This window comes from Peromyscus maniculatus, chromosome 8 (genome assembly GCF_049852395.1).
Source record: "Peromyscus maniculatus bairdii isolate BWxNUB_F1_BW_parent chromosome 8, HU_Pman_BW_mat_3.1, whole genome shotgun sequence".
In the NCBI taxonomy this organism is placed as follows: Eukaryota; Metazoa; Chordata; class Mammalia; order Rodentia; family Cricetidae; genus Peromyscus; species Peromyscus maniculatus.
The window spans coordinates 92,791,659-92,812,621 of record NC_134859.1 but is presented as its reverse complement, the minus strand read 5'-3'; the positions used below and the strand labels follow the sequence as shown (position 1 = coordinate 92,812,621).

The 20,963-nt window shown below is 37.1% G+C and overlaps 1 protein-coding gene and 1 non-coding gene across 17 annotated transcripts in view; both read right to left on the bottom strand.

The window, feature by feature from the left end:
• Window positions 1-20,963, bottom strand: part of Tanc2 (tetratricopeptide repeat, ankyrin repeat and coiled-coil containing 2) — a 338,567-nt gene that overhangs the window by 287,985 nt on the left and 29,619 nt on the right. The window contains exon 1 of one of the 16 annotated variants that reach the window (XM_076577711.1): window positions 8,039-8,344. The exons of 14 other annotated variants lie outside the window; for them this stretch is intronic. The gene's annotated coding sequence lies outside the window, so the exon portion shown is untranslated. Of the gene's footprint in view, window positions 1-8,038; window positions 8,345-20,963 lie in introns of those variants that run through there. One more of the 16 variants, XM_076577704.1, reaches the window with a different exon arrangement.
• LOC121831837 (U6 spliceosomal RNA) lies at window positions 7,620-7,726 on the bottom strand. Its single transcript, XR_006075442.1, has one exon. It is a non-coding gene; the product is annotated as a U6 spliceosomal RNA (small nuclear RNA).

Genomic DNA, 20,963 nt, shown 5'->3' with positions numbered 1-20,963 from the left:
ATCCATTATATTTTTATCTGCATATCACTGTCCACATCAAACCCTTTCACAGAAGGCTGATCTTATGAATTTGAAAGAACAGGAGGAGTATATGTGAGGGTATGGAGGGAGAAAAGGGAAGGGAGAAATTATGCTCTCAAAAAATAAAAGAAATATTAAAAGTAATTAAGGAAGGAATAAAAAGGGAAGAAATCATTGGAGGGAGAATCTACTAACAGGGAAATATTTAAATCCTGGCACTGAGATACTATAAACTATAGAATAAGCCAGGCGGTGGTGGCATACACCTTTGATCCCAGCACTCGGGAGGCAGAGGCAGGCAGATCTCTGTGAGTTTGAAGCCAGCCTGGTCTACAGAGTAAGTTCCAGGAAAGGTGCCAAGCTACACAGAGAAACCCTGTCTTGAAAAACCAAAAAACCAAACAAACAAACAAACAAAAAAAACCTGTAGAATAAAATGCATGGTTCTAAAAGATATAGCATGTCTCTTTGTTCTAAGATAAAAATCTAGCCAATTTTTATCAGGAACAAGTCAAAGTGATATGAACAGTATGGTCTTCCTACTACTACAATATTTTAATCTATGCACTTAGACATATATAAATAACCATGGACGTGTGAGAGAATACAGAGTTTTTTTATATAGTTTGTTGTGGGAATTTGGTACTATAGTCAATTATATGGGGCAGCTTGGCTCAATGGGCATGGTTTTCTTTGGAGATATGTGACCTGATAAGATCCAGAGGGAAGGCTAGCTCGCTCTCTCTTGGACTGTGGAGGGCTTGCTGAGGTCACGGATAAGTGACCTTCTCTGGACCTTCCCTATCTCCCTTGGGAATGAAGAGGCAGTGACAGCTGGATCAGCAGTGGCGATGGTGTTTCTTTTCTGTATCGTGAGTGCACTTTGAATAAACCTGACTTTATCCCAGACCTCCTTGCCCGCCCTGATGTCCCTGTTATTAAGTAACATTTCATCCTTCTAAAGTCTTTGACAGAGCTTAAGACTAGATAATTATAGCTATAGTTTCCTTAATTATGACAAAGGATAAATTAGATATAAAACTTTAGACTCACCAAAATAGGATAGACAATTAAATGTTTTCTCTGATTTTGTCAAATACAAATAGACTAGATATTGTAACTGTAATTACTGCTTGATAACTATTTTGTTATTTGTAATTTTACTATGATAAGGTTAAAATCTTCCTTTTTGATTAGACAGGAAGGAGGAAATGCTGTGGGAGGACCCTCCTATATGCTGTGAATGTATGTTCCTCTAATTAGTTGATAATAAAAGCTGATTTGGCCGGGCGTTGGTGGCGCACGCCTTTAATCCCAGCACTCGGGAGGCAGAGGCAGGCGGATCTTTGTGAGTTCGAGGCCAGCCTGGGCTACCAAGTGAGTTCCAGGAAAGGCGCAAAGCTACACAGAGAAACCCTGTCTCGAAAAACCGAAAAAAAAAAAAAAAAAAAAAAAAAAAGCTGATTTGCCCTGGCAGTGGTGGCGCACGCCTTTAATCCCAGCACTCAGGAGGCAGAGCCAGGCAGATCTCTGTGAGTTCAAGGCCAGCCTGGTCTACAGAGCAAGATCCAGGATAGGAACCAAAACTACACAGAAAAACCCTATCTTGAAAAACCAAAAAAAAAAAAAAAAAAAAAAAAAAAAAAGAAAAGAAAAGAAAAGAAAAAAAAGCTGATTTGGCCTATAGCAGAATAAGGCTAGGGGGAAAAGCCAAACAGAGATACAGGGAGAAGAAGGGCAGAGCCAAGGCAGACACAAGCCAGCCACCCAAGGAGCAAGACACCAAAGGACTGGTAAGCCACAGGGCACATGGCAATACACGGATCAATAGAAATAGGTTAAGTTGTAAGAGTTAGTAACAAGCCTGAGCTAATGGTCAAGCATTTATAATTAATATAAGCCTCTGTGTAGTAATTTGGGAAGCAGTTGCCAGGTATAATCGGGCTTACAAGACAGAAAATTCCACCTCCAATTACAATAATTCCCACAGGAGATGCATACAGGACTAAAAGTGAAATAAATAAGATTCAATGTGACACACACTTGTTTATCATCTCTAGTTTCAAAATGTTTTCATTACCTCAAAGTAATTTATTCATCATTGAAATCAACACAAATTTTAATTAAGTCAGTAAAATTCTCTATGAAACTCCACAAAGCAGATAAAATATAAGAGTGGAAGGCTTTCCAGTTGACTGACTGTCTCCTCAGGTAATTTCCCTATCGATCTACAATGTCCCACTATATGACTCTAACACATACACCAAAAACATGCAAAATCATTTCTGAGAGCTTAGATTTTTAAATTCTTTCATTCACTTACCATCTAATAAAATACTTTAATGTTAGACTACATACCTCTTTTGTCACCAGTTCAATGAAAGGTCACATGAAAAGAGGTGTCTTTACAGAACTGCAACTTATATCCCTGTATCATTTGCTTTCTTTGGTTTCTTCTAGCCATATAAAACATCTAGTATGTCTAAGAGGTTAAACTATTATTTTAGAGGAATAAGTCTAGGCACTAAGCAGTCTCATAAATAACATCAAGAAATGACCAAAATACACATAAACACTGCAAAGTATCTTTTGTTTGTTTTGTTTTGAGACAGAGTTTCTCTGTGTAGCCTTGGCTATCCTAGAACTAGCTCTGTAGACCAGGCTGCCCTCAAACTCACAAGATCTGCCTGACTCTGCTTTCCAAGTGCTAGTATTAAAGGTGTGTGCCACCATTGCCCGGCTAAAATATCTTATTTTAGCACATGCTTTGGGAAAAATCCTTCAAAAATTATATTCTTATGGTTTTCAATGCTTCTTTGATTCTTAGATATGTGACAATAGATGGCCCACTACTTTGGGCCTTTTTCTAATATTAACTATAAATATATAAAATGTCTCCTAGTCTTTTATTTATTTGGTTCTTATTAAGATCAAACTAAGTATAAGCCTTAAACAGGCACTACAGGAAATTTTTTTAAAGGTTAGTAAGCAATTTTTGCCTAAAATGAACATGTATTGTGGTAATGAGAGTTAAGAGAAATGAACCCAAGTACCATTCACAATAGATGGAGCTATGCATCATCAGAGTTTACAAGAAAGGGAGATTAGAGGTTTAAATGAACTAGTTTATGTTTAATGTGTGCTTTGGCATAAGAAAATAATTTCTGTTAACAATCCCTCAAAGTAAGGTCAAAGTCACATTTATGCAAAAACCTTAGCAGCTAAAAATATTACCATCCTAAAGGAGAGCAGAACATTAGTCTTGCTTCCTTCTGGCTTTGTCTTCTGGGAAAAAAGTTTCAAAGCTGTTTCAGACTGTTGGCTTTAAAAATCAAAATATCTAAATCATACTCAGTGAGATTCACCTTGTCATTTGTGTCCTAATTCTGGAGCCCTAATTGCATACCATTAAAGTTTTCTAAAGTTTTTCCTCATTTATTTTCCTCAAAATTCTTGATTTGCCTATTTGGGGCTATAGATCAAGAAAACTGTTATTATTAGCTGCCCTGTAACTTCGTAAACCATCCTTATATGAACATGATTACTCTTCTCAACATGGAACAGGAAAACCTCATTACACCTTGAGCAAAGCTTAAGTATTGAAGAGAAGTAATTAAAACAAGAAAGTAGGTACCATCTAAGATATCCTGAAAACAGAGTAATATGATTTATCAGATATTTGTACCTTATCTTGTAAGAAAAATTACTCTCATTAAAATATTATGTGAATAAAAGACTGTAATTATTAGACTTACTTTAAATACCAACATACTAGTTTAAAAGATCATCAGATTTAATTAAGATATTTCTAATAGTACTCATGTGAAATATTTACTTAAATAAGACTTGAAGTGAACAAAATTATGTAAACAATAGAATGCAGAGAGAATGGGCTTTGGACAGGTTAAACTGTGTTCATACCTCTATCCCAATGAGTTTCTGTGGGGCTGCACCACACTTGGCCTCTGACTCTAAGTTTCTCCTTGGCAATGAACATACCAATGTGTAAGGCTGTTTTAAAGAACAAAAATGTACCGGGCAGTGGTGGCTCATGCCCTTAATCCCAGCACTTGGGAGGCAGAGTCAGGCAGATCTTTGTGAGTTCGAGTTCAGCCTGGTCTACAGAGCGAGATCCAGGAAAGGCGCAAAGCTACATAGAGAAACCCTGTCTCAACAAAAACAAACAAACAAAAAAAGAAAAAAAAATGTATGTTTGCCTATCATCTGCTAATAGCTAGTTATCTGGCCAAAATTCTACTATCTTCCATATTAGATAAATACTACTTTGGGATAAGGAAGCAAAGTGCCTAAAATAAGAGCTTCTCAAACTCCCCTGCAGCCTATGAGCCTATGACCAAACATGTAGCTCAGTTAATATCAATGAGATCAAAACATAAGGATTGTGGGCAATGCCTTGAAGGAACAGTTTGGAGACATAACAACTACCTTGCTATTATAGGGAGAAGGCCACTATGAAAGATAGTAAAGGAGAATAGAGGATCCTGTGCCCTTAATGACATTGGAGAACTGCCATAAGCCCTGAACTGCCTCTATAGAGATTTCCTATTACCTCCCCAAAAAAAATTCCTATTTGATTAAGCCAATGCATTTAGATTTTTGTTACATGAGGCTGAGCACAATCTTAACTGAATATGTAAAAAATAGAGGAAAAAGATACTAGTTCAATAAAAGCATTTATTCCCTAGAACATTCCCAGTATCATTTAACAGTGGGTGTTAACATTGGTAGCATTAAATTATTTATTAGTAAAATGATGGAATAGTTGACACATCTAAACTCAATTATTAAAAATAGGTATTATAGTAATTAAGATAAAAATCCTGGAAGCAGGGGATCAAAGAAGGATTGGTTTTAACCATGAAAGATGTTCTTGGTGGAGTAGAAAGGAGTGAAAAATATGACTAGGTGAGCATTTGGTAGTGAAAGCTTAAATGCTCAGGCACTAGTATTTTCACCCTACTTTATACCACAACCCGTAAGCTACTATCACAAATACATGAACTATATGAATTTAAAACAGCTGTTACAAATTTAATGAAAAATAAAGATTCAAATAAGGGAGATAGGTTGGGAGAGTAAACACAAGTAGAACTGTGTATTCTATTTTCAGTAGAGTAAAACTTGAAACTATTTTAGATTTATTTATTTTTATGTGTATATATCTATTCCACAAGCATGCAGTACCTGCACAGGCCAGAAAATTCATTGATCTGACAATGGAGTTACAGAGGGGTGGGTGCTGGGAATCAAACCCAGGTCCTCTGGGAGAACCACCAGTATTCCTAATCACTGAGCTGTCTCTCCAGCCCTAGAGTACAATTTTAAATGGGGAGTCAATGGTAGATCAGATCACAAAAAAACTAAAAATTAGGAAGAAAAAAACCCTCTAACCTTAAAGTAATAAATTACAAAAAAATGTCAAGAGGATTACCAAGTTAATTTTCTAGATCAGAATATAAAGAAGTAGTGAGTATAACATGAACTAAAATAGTCACAATAACACCTAATAAAATCATCATGGAGAGACAAAAAAGTACGAGAACAAATCAAAACAAAGTCAGAAATCAGGAATTTTTAAAAAATAGAGAAAAGATGACTTAAAAAGTTTTAAGGGCAGAATTTTAAATTAATCCATTTACACTTTAAACCCCATGTGCACGCCTTTAATCCCAGCACTCCAGAGGCAGAGGCAGGTGGATCCTCGAAGCCAGCCTGGTCTACAGAGGGAGTACCACAACAGCCAGGGCTACACAGAGAAACCCTGCCTCAAAAAACCAAATAAATAAACAAAATAAAGTAAACCCTGTGTCCCCACTTTATAGCTCCTCTCCTACCACCTAAGAACTAGTACCACCTTTCAATCTTGTCTTCTACAACAGTGGTTCTCAAGCTGTGGGTCACGATACCTTGGGATCGTATATCAGATGTCCTATTATATTACAATTCATAACAGTTGCAAAATTACAGTTATGAAGTAACAACAAAATGATTTTATGGTTGGGATCACCACAACATAAGGAATGGACTGAAGGGTTGCAGCATTAGGAAGGTTGAAAACTACTACTGTACAAATTATCCCAGTCTTCTTCTTTAGCATGCCCTTCCAAGAGCTATTAAAATCCTATTTTCTCTATTAATTTTTCTGATAATCTTTCTATGAGTTCACAACATTAAAATGGTTCTTCTAGATATACTTCTGGTAAAACATTCAATTTGTAGAAAATTATCAAGAGGAATAAAATGAAGTTCACTAAAAACTACTTTGATTGACAGTTCATGAAATTTGCTTTAAAATTATAGAATAATATTATGTAGGCATTTGAGGGGGGAGGTAGAGTATTTTAAAATCTGGAATTGAAGGGCTTCTTGAAGTCAAGATTTAAATTCCAGAATCCTTAAAGGAAAAAAAATATTTACGCATAAAAATTTTAAATTAAAATTTTTAATTAAACACATAAAACAAAAAAAATGCCATACCAAAATTAAATAGTAAGCAAATAAGTAATCAGAAGAAAATACCTGTAACTAAAATAAATCGTTTGAGTTATATAAAGAGCTCTTACAAATCAAAAAAATCAGTAACATAAAAATATAAGTTAAGCATCTAAACAACAAAGTACAAGAGATTTTATGTACATGGTTATGTACTTAACTTTCCTAAAAGTCAGGAAAAGTCAATTTAAATAATGTTCAATTCACTAGACTGACAAAAAGCAAAATCCATAGTGTCTACAATAAGCAAGAATGAGTGAGAAGTGGGACCGTATGCAACTGGTAGCCGTGTGAACTGGGGTGGTTGTTCATGGAAAAGGTGAATTTAGTCATATCTCTAAGTTTTTAAAGACAGATCATAACTCTACAAAATAAAAACTCTCTGACATTCTTCTAGAAAGCTATTCTAGAAAAAAAGTCACACATGCATTAAAAAGCACACAATCATGTTTATTCCAAGCACTGCTGAGTTCAAACTGACAAAACAGTGACACTAGAGCTACACATACCGTCATGAAAAAGACGGAAACACACTACATGAAAAACACAAAATGCAGGGCACCTAAAATATGATCCCTTTATGTATAAAAGACAAAATACATGTTCATCTGTGCATTAATACCACTGCACAGAAAGACAGCTGACACAAGAACACCTAAGGTCTGTAACTCCAGTTCCATGGGATCTAAAGCCCTCTTCTGGTCTCCAAAGGCACCTGCATACACACAGTGCACATATATTCATTCAAGCAAAATGCTCACATGTAAAACATAAGTAAATAAATAATTTTAAAAGTACATTCAAGCCAGATACTATGGCACACACCTCAAATCCCAGCTACTCAGAAGGCTCAAGAGGAATAAAATGAAGTTCACTAAAAACTACTTTGATTGACAGTTCATGAAATTTGCTTTAAAATTATAGAATAATATTATGTAGGCATTTGAGGGGGGAGGACTACAAATTCTAGTCCCACTTTGACAACACAGTGAACTCTATCTCAAAAAATAAAATTATATATGTGTGTGTATGCATAAAATTATACACACAAATATACTGAATATTCACATTTTATTTGTTTTTTTAAAAATATGGAACGCTTCATGAATTTGTGTGTTATCCTTGTGCAGGGGCCATGCTAATCTTCTCTGTAACATTACAACTTTAGTATATGTGCTACCAAAGCAAACACAAATATTTACATTTTAGAAAACAAAACTGAAGGAAATATTTTCAAAATAGAAGTTATGATAGTGAAGTTAAATCCAGGGGGCAGATTGAGGGAACTGTGAGACTTTTCTGAAAATGTGAGAGTTTCTAAAAGAAAATACAAATAAATGAAGGAGAAAATGAAAAAGTATAAGAAAACCTTTCCATAGTATGGCAATGCAGATTGTACCCAGGGCCTTATGTATGCATTCTATCACTGAGCCCCAGCCTCTTATTATTTTATTTTTATTATTAAGACAGTCTTATTCAGTTGACCAGACTGGCTTAGAATTACCTCTGTAGCACAGGCAGGCCTTGGATTTGAGATCTTCCTGACTCAAGTTTCCCAAATGGTTGGGATTATAGGCCTGAGCCACTAGGCCCAGCTATTACAAAATAATCTTCCACTGCAACATATTGAACACTGAATTACCAAGACCTACAAATCATATAGCTGCAAAAAAAGAGAGAGAGAAAGGATTCTTACAAAGCAGTATTAATTCCCACAACACGATGCTAAAAATGTCCAAATGCAAAAAGTATTATGTACTGCCTTTCCAGCTTAAGGAAATAACAAAACATAAATATATATGCTAATTTTAAGAAATAATACAAGATGCATAAAGCAAAGACATTTGTCATTCAGCCTGTAAAGTGGCTAAACTATAACACTGAAAGAGAGCTCTGAAAACTTGCCAGAGCAGATACCAAGTCCTTTTGATGAAAAAGTCCCAATCACCTCAAAACTTTTGAAGCCGATGGTAGGCTAAAATAAACTACAACTAGGATCAGGTCCCAAGATAAAACAAGGTGACACAATCTTATATCCAGTCACTAGACAGATGGGTTTACCTTCACTTTTACCATTCTTTTATATAAACGGATACCATACAACTGAAATTTAAAGAGGCTTACGAGGAGAAAATGTGACTTAAAGCCTTTTAGCTCTAAATTCACTCTTCATTTGTTCTGAAAATAGACCTGAGCCCTTTGAATGTATCTTCTTTGCCAGTTTGGTGCAGTGGTAAACTTCATGAGTAGAGAGGACACTGGCAAGAGCTTGTGGGAAGGAATGGTTTTGCTTCTAAGTTCCAGAGCACGTGGCTTCTCCAGTATTTGGTTCCTACAGCACAGACAGCTGCTCTAGCATCAAACTCCTCACTGCAGTGTGTGCAACCTCTCCAGTCCCCCCTTCAGTGCTGCAGAGCAGCAAGAGTATCCAACAGGCAGCACTTTCCCTCTGGTGGGTTTATATTGGAATACTTTTGGTAACCACCAGTACATTTTACCATGGCAAGAGAGAAGTTCTAGAGGCCAAATTTCAAAAAAGTTCCACCTGTGTGATACCACCATACAATTTCTCTGCCATTCAGAGAGCCATGGTCATGACCTTTCCAGCAGAATCTGGATGCCAACCAAGGGTTGGGAAGCACTCTTCCTTGAACTTTCTAAGTATAGAAATAACGATTTCTCCTTTTATCTGTTATATTCCATATCAGGTCTTCCTAATCAAGCTCTCATTACTCTAATTTCTTCTTATAATTATTAATTCATTATATTAAATGTTCCCTGTTCAAAATACTATATAGTACTCTTTCATAACTGGACTCAAAATTGATATTAAATAATTATAATAAAATAAGAAATAAAGTTGGGTTTTGCTGTGGGATGGTCTGTATGTCAAATGTGTTGCTCTGATTGGTCAATAAATAAAACACTGATTGGCCAGTAGCCAGGCAGGAAGTATAGGCGGGACTAACAGAAAGGAGAATTGAGAGAACAGGAAGGCAGAGGGAGACACTGACAGCCGCCGCCATGACAAGCAGCATGTGAAGATGCCGGTAAGCCATGAGCCAAGTGGCAAGGTATAGATTTATAGAAATGGATTAACTTAAGATGTAAAAACTAGATAGCTAGAAGCTTGAGCCATTAGGCCAAACAGTTTAAATAATATAAGCGTCTGTGTGTTTATTTTATAAGTGGCCTGTTGGACTGCTGGGTTTGGCGGGACCTGAAGAGAAAATTCTCCAGCTACAGGGTGTGGTAGCATACAACTTTAATCCCAGCACTCAGGAGGCAGAGGCAGGCAGATCTCTGAGTTTGAGGACAAACTGGTCTACAGAGGGAGTTCCAGGACAGCTAGGGCTATATTCATTATAATTCATGCACATAAAGTAGAACACTAGGCAAAGTTAAAAGGAAGTTAAAAGAAGGGGGGCTATTGGTTGGAAGAGTTAACTGCATAAAATGAGGGATGATGAAACCTTCTTAGAAGATAAATATGTCCTTTATCTTGTTTGAAGTAACAGCCATACAGACTGTGTGGCAGCTAGTTTTATGTCAATGTGACACAAGTTAGAGTTATCTGAAAGGAGGGAACCTCAACTGAGAAACTGCCTCCATAATACCAAGCTGTAGGGCATTTTCTTAATTAGTGATTGATAGGGGAGGGCCCAGCCTACTGTGGGTGGTACTGTCCCTAGGCTGGTGGTCCTGGGTTCTATAAGAAAGCAGATGGAGCAAGCCAGTAAGCAGTACCCCTCCATGGCCTTTGCATCAGCTCCTGCCTCCAGGTTCCTGCCCTGTTTTAGTTCCTGTCCTGACTTCCTCCAAAGATAAACAGTAACATGGAAGTGTAAGCCAAAATAACCCTTCCTCCCCAACTTGCTTTTTGGTCATGGTGTTTCATCACAACAACAGAAGCTCTAAGACAGTGTATACAATTGTGAAAACTCATTAAACAAAACCTTACTTTATTTACATTTTATTCCTTATAAGTCATACCTTAATTAAATTAGAAAAAGAAATCTATGGCTCCATGGAGAAATATAAGATTATAAAACAGGACAGGAATGTAGCTGAGCCTAGAGCATCATGTTCTAGAAAGCAAGAAAGTGCTGGAAATAATATGGTACATATAATAGAAAATCAAATTGAGCTATCCCACTGATCCAACAGGAACCAACTAGAGTACTAGAAAGTCACAGAAAAAATTATAACCCACTGAATAAAATTAACTCGAGCTCTGACCTCCACAAACATGTGCATGTGCACTTTTACTCGTGTAAACACATATAACTACACATACACACAAAATAAGAAATTTTTTAGACATCAAAATTAGTAGAGGGACAAATGAGGTCAAAAGAACTGCGTCTTTTTAACATGAAAGAAGTGGCATGTTTGATGAGAATGGGTTAATTAGAAAAGAAAAGAATTGCTGAAATAGCATTCCTTTTTATTATATTTATTCAGTTATTATTTTATTGAGACAAGAGTCTCTCTCTACATAGACCTGGTTGTCCTAAAACACACTATGTAGATCAAGCTGGCCTTGAACTCAGAGATCTGCCTTATCCTACCTCCCGAGGGCCAGGATTAAAGGCATGTGCCTAGCTTAAGTATCTGTTCTTAAATAGGCATCAGGAGATAGAATCTACTGCACAAATGTAATGGTTACCTATAGAAGGAAGTGTGTGTACTTCTTCACCATAGGTAGATGTAAACATTAGTAAGTGCCTGGAAGTAGCTTCTAGAGGACTGCTCTCAACTTTTTCAGTAAAAAAAATGAAGAGGCATTAGTTAAGAGAAGGATGGAAAGTGTTAAAAGTGTAAGGTGAAGCCGGGCGTTGGTGGCGCACGCCTTTAATCCCAGCACTCGGGAGGCAGAGGCAGGCGGATCTCTGTGAGTTCGAGGCCAGCCTGGGCTACCAAGTGAGCTCCAGGAAAGGCGCAAAGCTACACAGAGAAACCCTGTCTCGAAAAACCAAAAAAAAAAAAAAAAAAAAAAAAAAGTGTAAGGTGAGAGGAAAAACCATAAAAAAAAAAAAATGGTCCACCCTACTCCTGCACTATATAACATGATTACCTGGAAGGATTAAGGTCCCACTTGAGGTTTGCGGTCACGAATTTAAAATAAAACCAATCAGTAATGTTGTATGCTTCTCACTAACCACATTCAGCTACATGGGTGTAGGAATGGAAAAAGTGGAAAGCTGGATTTAACAGGAATGCAGTTTTGGCTCTGTAAGGACAATGAATCAAGAAAGGAAATTTGAGAGCCTAGTGTTTAACTCAATAGTACAGAAATTGCCTCATATTGCAAGGCCCTAAGTTAAGCCCAACACTACTAAGAAATAACAACAACAAAGTTTCTCTAAAGAAAATATCAAGGGTTGTATGCTGGGATAATTAGGATTGGTTTACAAGGTTTACAAACCTTACAAATAAGAAAGGGAGTAAGGCTACTGAGAGACCGTATGAACAGGGTAGAATCAACGGATTAGAAAACCACGTAGGGTTAACAGATTGTAAATCGGGGTTAGAAGGAGAAAGATAGAAAGAAACAAGTGGTAAAGAGAAAGATGCATAAAACTGAAATTATGGGGATTCTTTAGTTGTTAATAAAGAATGACTAAGTTGGAAAATCACACCATTTCTGTAAGTTAAATTCAAAATACTGAAAGATCAAAATGCTGAAAAAATATTTCATGATCAAAATTACCAAAGATTAATGTAAGAAATAGTACTGCTAAGAAAAAGAGAGCAACAAATAAAAGAGAGGGTGACTCTGGGTAATAATTTGGCTGACATATGTCTGCCAGTTCCTGGGAGCTAGTCTTTAAATCCTGGTAATTTCCTGAGTGATTCAAATATCTTTTTCATTCATGGTAGGATTAACAGTAGCTCCTAGACAGTTTATGGTAACAATATAACTCAAACGAGTTCTGGCTACACAAGTAAGACCAACCATGTGATTGGTGGGCTGTGGCTTTGAGCCATGAGATATCAACCTGACCAGAATAAAGAGAAAAGCTACAGACTGAGTTCAATCCATGACCAATAATTCAATTATGCCTACATAATGAAATCTCCTTGAACACTAGATACTAAGGCTTGTGGGAGCTTCTCAAGTTGGCAATACTGTGTGTGTGTACTGTCAAACATCCATGTGACAGAAAGAAGATTTGCCCTGAATCCCCAGGGGAAAGATACTAAATCTCTCCCACCCTCTATACCTTTTCTTTCAGCTCATTCTGACTTAAATCTGTGATGCTACCATGAAACTACTGCTATAAGCACATTGCTTTCCTGACTCCTCTGAACTGTTCTCATGAATTATCAAACCCAAGAAGATGGTAAGAACCCTCAAATTTGTAGTCCACTGACCAAAAATTAAAAGTGGTCAGCCTCTAGACTTTTGGCTGGTATCAGCATAAAGATCTCTTGTGGAGAGCTGAGCCTTTTACTTGCGAAGTTTGTTCTAACTCTAAATAACCAAAATCAAACTCATTATAGGGAATGAACCAGGAGTTACGATCAACTAGGGTTGTAAATAATATAATCTGATGACATGCAGTTCAAAGCCAGAGAATTTTAGAAGAAGAGAATGACCTCAATGCTGCCCACAAGGAGTAAAAAGGACATCTTTCTCTAACTCTAGCTCCAGTGGTTTGAGACCTACAGGGAAGTCTTACAGCATCACTTAAGAGGGTGTCTGAAGAAGCAATGTCTTAAGAAGAAGAAGATAAAATTTCTATAGAGCATTCCAAAAGTTTAATAGGTTATAAAGATGAGAACAAATAAACAAAAGATGCCCACTAACATGGAACATACAACACATGAAATAGTGGAAATCCTAGAAGTATTGGTGAAATTATTAAGGCCACTCCACGTAGTTAAAAGGAGATTTATTTAATGGCGTAACTTACAAATGAAGGAATAGGTAGGTTGAGGGTTCTGGGAAAGACGCAGCAGTAGTCAGCGATGTTCTCTGGAGAACTCTCCTCCATCCACCTCTAGCTTCCCGGCTCCCAGCAGCAAGAGTGCATGGCACGTCCAGATCTCAGGTCTCCAGGCCCTCCCTTGGCCCCGCCTTGTGGGCGTGATAGTTACCAAAACCTCAATGGGGGTTGGAACTTCCAGACCAAAGCTGGAATGGCTACCCACTACATAGAAGTTAGGATTTCAAGAAAAAGATAATAACTGTCTTAGTTAGGGTTACTATTGCTGTGATGAACACCATAACCAAAAACCAAGTTGGGGAGGAAAGGGTTTATTTCCAAATAAAAAAGCCTTACACTTCCACATCACTGCTCAGCACTGAAGGAAGTCAGGACAGGAACTCAAACAGGGCAGGAACCTGGAGGCAGGAGCTGATGCAGAGGTCATGGAGAAGTGTTGCTTACTGACTTGCTCCCCATGGCTTGTTCAGTCTGCTTTCTTATAGAACCAAGGACCCGCAGTCCAGGGATGGCACCACCCACCATGGGCTGGACCCTCCCCCATCAATCACTAATTAAGTAAATGCCCTGCAAGCTGGATTTTATGGAGACAGTTTCTCAATTGAAGTTCCCTCCTTTCAGATAAATCTAACTTGTATCAAGTAGGCATAAAGCTAGCCAGCACAAGTAAGCAAGTGTACCAAATAGTGCAAATAAGTCAAGCAAAACCAAGTCTAAAAAAGGACCACTGACTAAATAATGTGAAAGCCACTGATAACCATGATAAGCAATTTCAGTGAAAAGATGGGGGAGGAAGCCTGACTGGAACAGTTCAAAATAGAGAGAGCTGACTTTTCTAAACTCTGGAAGCCATTCAAAAGCAGACAACAAAGAAGTGTTTACTCATCGATACTAGGGATTGTTAACTGCAGAAGAACTACTCATGCCTTTGCTATTTTCTCCTGGAGCTATTCTCTTTCTTCCCATTTGCATCCTCCAAAATGTGGTTCAATGAAGGTAGGGAATGTCTTGAAAACCAGCAACTTTGTTTCCACTAAAATACAAGACTTAACTTAGTTGCAGACCTCAGATAATTTAGCCATCCCAGTGGCACCTGCTGGGAGAGAGCAGGGTCTCTATTATTCTGGAGTTACAGTAATCCTATCTGGAGGAGGCAATGAACTAATTGATTATCTGAGGATCTAGCAGGAAATTCAAGGCAGTAAAACAGCCAGTGTTAATGATTCCTCCGTATTACCCCAGGTACTTGTTTTCAACAGATACAAAGACAACTTAATGGAAGAAAGGATAATCTTTTCAACAAATTATTCTGGACCAACTAGATATGTCGACATACAGAGAAATAAACTTAGATCCTTACCTAACACCAAAAAGTAATTCAAACTGATCACAAAGCCAGAATTCCAATCCTAGGAATGGGCCCAAATGAAATTAAATCATTTATCCACATTAACATTGTGTATGAATGTTCACAACACCATTATTCATAAAAGCCAAATACTGGAAAGAATTCAAACATCCATTTGGTGAATGGATAAACAAAATGGTACATTACACAATGGAATAATATTCATCAAGAAAATGAAATGACATATTGATACATGATCAACACAAATTAACCTTAAAAACACGCTAAGGCAGCCAGGCAGTGGTGGCACACGCCTGTAATCCCAGCACTCGGGAAGGCAGAGGCAAGTGGATCTCTCTGTGAGTTTGAGGCCAGCCTGGTCTACAGAGCTAGTCCAGGACAGACTCCAAAGCTACAGAGAAACCCTGTCTTGGAAAGAAAAAAAAAAACCACGCTAAGGCAAAGAAGCCAGAAGCAAAAGATTAGATTTGTATTTGTAAAACAAAACTGTATACTATGGATTTCCAAATGCCGGTTATAAAAGCAAAAAGCAGACAGTGTTTACTCGAGCAGTTTCTTAAATTTTCCATTCATGATCCCTTTTCAACCCAGAAAAACTTTACACAACCCCAGGTGTACAGGTGATTAAAGTAGATAATACAAATCAAACACTTCATGATAAATCATGAAGAAGTTTAAAATAATTCTTTGGCATACATAAAATTTTACCATTTATTAAAGAAAAAAGCAAATTTGTAGCTACTGAGATGGATGTGCTTAATTATTTTTACAAAAATAATTAATTCTTGGTTGAATAGTTGATACTACATGATATACCATATCTTCAGCATTTTTCTTAGTTGATCAATATTTTTATTTTATAACTGTCAGTGCTGAGAACATCATTTTACATAAATATGTAGTATAAAATGGCAAAAGTGTGTTTAGACCCACTTCAGATATTGTTAGAAATTCCATCTTTCTTCCAAACCAAAATACATCAACAACTCAACAATTTTTAAAATCAACATTCTAACACAATGCAGCCTAAGTTGAATTACAACACTGAGCTGTTAATGTGCTGAAAAATGACAGCAGAAAAACATTAAAAGTCTTTGTTTTCCAAAATTAAACTACTGTTTTCTATGGGTGCAGAAAACCATATGGGGGAGGGGAAGCCACAAATCATAACATACAACAATATCAACTCTAGCTAAGATGTCAGGCAGTGTTCACTGGAGTTGTATGCCTTGATGGCATGTACACTCCAAAATGCACAAGTTGCATGTTCAAAACCAAGGCTAAAATAAAGTAATACAATGAGCAAGCCCTACCAAAATCATCTTGGATTCATTACACATTGGCTTTTGATTCATTTTTGGTTGTTGTATATTCAGAACTTTCTTACTATTATCAAATGTTTCATGATCCTCACATTCACTCTGTAAGCCCATATGAGATCATGATCCACAGTTTAACATGGCCTAGAGCTGGAGTTAGGAACAGTAGTTGATTGCAACAAGATAAAGGAAATTTTCTGAGGTGACAGAAACATTCTAAAATTAAATTGTGATGACTGGCTAACTCTATCAATTTACCAATGAATCATTTAACTATACATTTAGCAGAAAGCTGTGAAAAGAGAAATATCAGACAAGTGAGTAAAGATAACTCACTTCTGTGACATCTAGTATAAATGGGAGAAAAGAGGAAGGATGGTAGCTAGAAAGAGATGATCAAGAGAGAGTTTCTTTAAAATTGAAGAAATGGGAATGTTTTTTTAGTTGTTAGCAGTGGAAAAGAGAAAAATACAGAAGCAATGTCCTTGAAAAGGTGAGAAGGCAAATGGACTCTAGTGGACAATTGAAAAGAAGAAAAGATGGTTAATCTATAGTAACACTGGTAAAGATGCAGGTGACAAGAAGATTATTTCTATTTTCTTAGTGCTGAGGAGGAGGATAGAAAGGAAATGCTGGAAATCTGAGTTCAAGGAAAAAATATCATTTAAGTGAACAAGAATATAAAAGAACCAGAATACTAAACAATTAATTTAAAGTTGTTGGAGATTAAGCAATAATTTAAAATTGTCAAAGTTATTCTACTCCAGCAATAGTTACTTATAAGTATACAATTATAAAACATAACACTGGTACTAACTGGTATTATGTTTTACCACGTGAAAACAACCAAAGGCAAGAATTCAAATGGGTTGAAAATAGATTCAGGAGAACAACTATAATGACAGGCTTGGAATCCAGCTAGCAGAAAAGGATGTGAAAGATAGTTGAGTGTTATAGAATGGAAAGGGTAATAAATGAAAAGGTACTATTAGGAGCTAAGGGTACAGCTAAGTATGAAGGAAGCCCCAGGATAGACGCCCCCCAGCACCACATAACTATAAGTGTGGTGATTTCCACTTGTATTCCAGCACTGGGGAAGTATAAAGGTATCGATAAGGTAAAAGAATTAAGGCTACTGTGTACTGTGCTGGTTAGTTCTTACCATCAATTTGACACAACACAGTCATCTGGGAAGAAGGGACCTCAAGTTAGAAATTGTCCAGATCAAACTAGCCTGCGGTCACTACTATGAGAGATTGTCCTGATTGATGATGATGTGGAAGGACTCATCCCACTGTGGGTAGAGCTATCCCTAGGAAATGTGGATCTGGGCTATACAGGAAAGCTAACTTACCATGAAGAAATGAGCCAGCCAGTAAGCAGCATTCCTCCATGATTCCTGCCTTGAGTTTCTGTCCTGACTTCTCCGGCTTGAGAAGTCCTCCATAGATTGTGACCTGGTGTTAATCAAATAAACCCTTTCCTTCCCATGTTGCTTTTGGTCAAAATGGCTTAGCACAGCAAGAAAAAAGAAGAGCAGGTACTATTAAGTGAGCCAAATAAACAAAAAGGTAGAAATCGGTATTATGGAAAGCTGTGATTGATAAGTTCTGAGGCATGGCTCTAAATACTGGTTGCACATTAAATTCATCCGGAAAATTGTTAACATATTAGATGACATCTCCCATAAACCAAGTCCACATAAACAAAAGTAAGTCCTAGACATCTGTGGTTTTTCAAAATTTCTCAGACAATACAGATGCACCCAGAGTTCAAAATTATCTGTATAGCATACAACACAGAAATGAATGGCTAAAACAAAGACAAGATCCTGGAAGTGGCAGAAGTGTATCAGTAGGATCCTCTGCATGGATACTGAAGTCATCAGTAATTGCAACTGGAGGAGCAGGAAAGTGACAATGAGTCCAGAAGTTGTCCACACACAGGAAGAAGAAACCAAGAGATTATCTTTGTCTCAGTAGGACATGACTACAGAGCTTGCAAAGGGAAAAATGTGCCTTTAGAATGAGAGCTATGTATTCAGTTACAGCAGGGAGATGAAGTGGAAAAGAGATTAAAAAATAAAAAGAGTTTCACAAATGACTGACAGCTCTAGAAGGCACAGAGGAAGATTCCTGGTCATGAAGAGGTAAAAATTGGGGTTGGACAGGAGTGCAAGAAAAAAAGGGTTCAGACTCAACTAGAGAGAATAAGGCCAGGAAATCTCAAAGTCATATTTTTTAACACTATAGAAAAAACAGAGAAAAGCTATGTGAAGTTTGAAAAGGCTTTTCTGGACTGGGCCCAGCTACACTCTAAAAGATTTTAAAAATTAATTTCAAATAAAAATGTCACAGAAGTTATCAGGGTCAATTCCATACACAGTTGTCATTATAAACAGATTAACACCTACAGATAACAGGACCTATTCTGCAGAGCAGAACAAAAACATAACAGCCCATTTTAAAAGGATCTAAAATATCTTGAGAAAAAAACACAAGACGTGAGAGAGCAACAGAAATCATAATTTTAAAAACTAATAATAAGGTACCAAAACTCAGGAAATAATTCAACATAAAAGGGGGGGAAAACAACAGTAAGTAAAAACAGTTAATCCCTTAAGAAAAGTAAGGGCTAGAGAGATGGCTCAGAGGTTAAGAGCACTGACTGCTCTTCCAGAGGTCCTGAGTTCAATTCCCAGCAACCACACAGTGGCTCACAACCATCTATAACGAGATCTGGTGCCCTCTTCTGACCTGCAGTCATACATGCTGTATACATAAATAAATCTTTAAAAAAAAACAAAAAAAAAAAAAAAGAAAGAAAGAAAAGTAAATGAGCCAGGTGGCGGCGGCGGCGGCGGCGGCGGCGGCGGCGGCGGCGGCGGCGGCGGCGGCGGCGGCGGCGCACACCTTTAATCCCAGCACTCTGAAGGCAGAGCCAGGGGGATCTCTATGAGTTCAAGGCCAGCCTGGGCTTCAGAGCGAGTTCCAGGAAAGTCGCAAAGCTACACAGAGAAACCCTGTCTCAAAAAAACAGAAAAAAAAAATTATTTGTGTATAAAAAGAAAAGAAAAGAAAAGTAAATGAGTCAGGTGTGATGGCACATGCCTTTAACCCAGCAACTCTGAAGGTGGAGGCAGGCAGACCTCTGTGAGTTTGAGGCCAGCCTGGTATACAAAGAGAATTCCAGGACAACCGAGGCTGTTACACAGAGAAACCATATCTCAAAAACACAAGAGGAGCCAGGTGGTTCTCTGTTAGAGTGAGATCCAGGACAGGCACCAAAGCTACACAGAGAAACCCTGTCTCTAAAAACAAAAAACAAAAAAAAAAAGAAAGGAAGGAAGGAAAGTATATGATAGAAAAGAATAAAGTCTTAAAACTCAAAAAGATTTGCAAGAAATACTAAAAGGGAAAAGTTCTAAGTGGGTAAATGAAAACTAAGTATATTGATGACAGGAGCCCCCAAAGAAAATTAAAGGAACAGAGTAAAAGGAGAAAAAAACCATAATTCATAGACTATTTTCTAAAATTTAAAAAAAAAATCAGATCTGCTACATCTTTGAAAAGGACAATTATTTCTGACAATATTAACTCATAATGACCAAAAGAATGTATTTCAGGAAAATTGTTGAACTTTACAAAATTAAGGGAAAAAAGGGATTTGGGGGATCCCAAAGGAGATTTACAGAGTTCTTTAGAGTCAAGAATAAGAGTCTAAGAAATAAAAGATGAACTGGCAACACGGGCTTCTCACAATATAAATCAGATAAAGTTCTTAGGATTAGACTTGATAACCTCAGGGTGTGTAAGCATGTTAACAGTACATGTGTAGAAAACAGTCCAGAACCCACCACTCCTAGAGCTGCAAATGGCAGAATGGATGGTAAACACAAGAACAGTCCTGAATAATGGCTTCAAAATACTCATTCTACAGAACACAATTTTGCCAATAAGCACAAAAAAAAAAAAAAAATCTTTAAAAGGGGGATTCAGGCCAGTATTTTCAATCTGTACAGAGAAAAAAAAAAAAGAGTGCTTGCTAAACCTGATGCAAGCATATATGGTATCTTAAAGGACCAGTCCTAGGATTATCACCCACATCATCCACCCCAGTTTCTGAAATGCTAATGTGTCTGTACTGCCAATGCTATCAGGCTTTAACAACCAAAGGTCAGTAGTAAGAGCAAGGCCAGGGAAAAGGAAAACAAAATGTCCCCAAAGATTCCAAAATAAATACTGGTCTATCATCTTTCAAGACCAAAGAACTGTATAAAACTACACTGTCATTCTCATGGGCAGGCATGCTCATGGCATTGTCTACAAATACAAAACCTACCAACTCTCCCTAAGACAGTAATGTAATTTTTTCAATCTTACAACTTTAGTCATTTAATAAGATATTAAAATTTTAATGTCCTGTCTCCCTAGAATAAACCTACTTGATCATGATATACTGTCTTTTAAATGCACTTCTGGATTTATTTTGCTAGTACTTTATTCAGAATGCTTGCTTCTCCGGTCAAAATAGTGGACTAACAGCCCTAATAGTTAATAATATCAGTTAAAAAAAAAAAAAAGAAACGAAACAATCTTACCATCCATCAGTTAGATAGAACAATAAATGATGGTGCTATGAACACTAAGTACCCAGCTTTTTAAAATTAGAATTCCATTTACTGAATAGAGAGCTGTGATAGATGGTTAAATAAAGAAGGCAAGTCATTGAGCAAGTAAATAATATCCTTTATTTTTAAAAAGCTTATAAATGTATGTATATTTGCTT